The following is a 657-nucleotide window of genomic DNA, read 5'->3' on the forward strand; positions in this document are numbered from 1 at the left end:
TGACATAACTCCCCCCTCCCGGAAGGCGCGTCCTCGCGCCATACAACATCCAACGGGGAGGGGGTGGGCGCTCTGGAGGTCCCTCAGGACAGACACGAGACGGCAGTACCCATTCGGGGCACCATGGTGGAGCAGGCAGCTCGGGGAGCCATGGCGGATCAGACAGTACGGGGCACCATGGCGGAGCAGACAGTTCAGGAGGCCATGGCGGATCAGGGGACTCAGAAAGCCATGGCGGAGCAGACAGTTCAGGAGGCCATGGCAGAGCAGCCTCCGAGGCCGTGGCCCCAGCCCCAGTCCCCGCCCCGGCCTCTACAGCTGGAGTCCTATAACCCCCCCAAATAAATACTTGGGGAAAATAATGGGCATCTTGGCTGGAATGGGGCCATGAGGGCGCTCTGGAGGAGCGGGCACTGGAGGGTACTTTCGAGGAGCGGGCTCTGGAGGGCGCTCTGGACTCGATTCGGGGACTGGAGCCTTCTCTGGGCTAAACTCGGAGACAGGAGCCCTCACTGGGCTAAACGCGGGGACAGGAGCCCACACTGGCTAAACTCGGGGACAGGAGCCCTCACTGGGCTAAATTTGGGTACAGGAGCCCTCCGTGGGCTAAACTCAGGAACAGGAGCCCTCTTTGGACTGGATTTGGGGGCTGGAGCC

The sequence above is a fragment of the Sinocyclocheilus rhinocerous genome, unplaced genomic scaffold (genome assembly GCF_001515625.1).
Source record: "Sinocyclocheilus rhinocerous isolate Xijiao unplaced genomic scaffold, SAMN03320098_v1.1 scaffold3793, whole genome shotgun sequence".
NCBI classification, from domain to species: Eukaryota; Metazoa; Chordata; class Actinopteri; order Cypriniformes; family Cyprinidae; genus Sinocyclocheilus; species Sinocyclocheilus rhinocerous.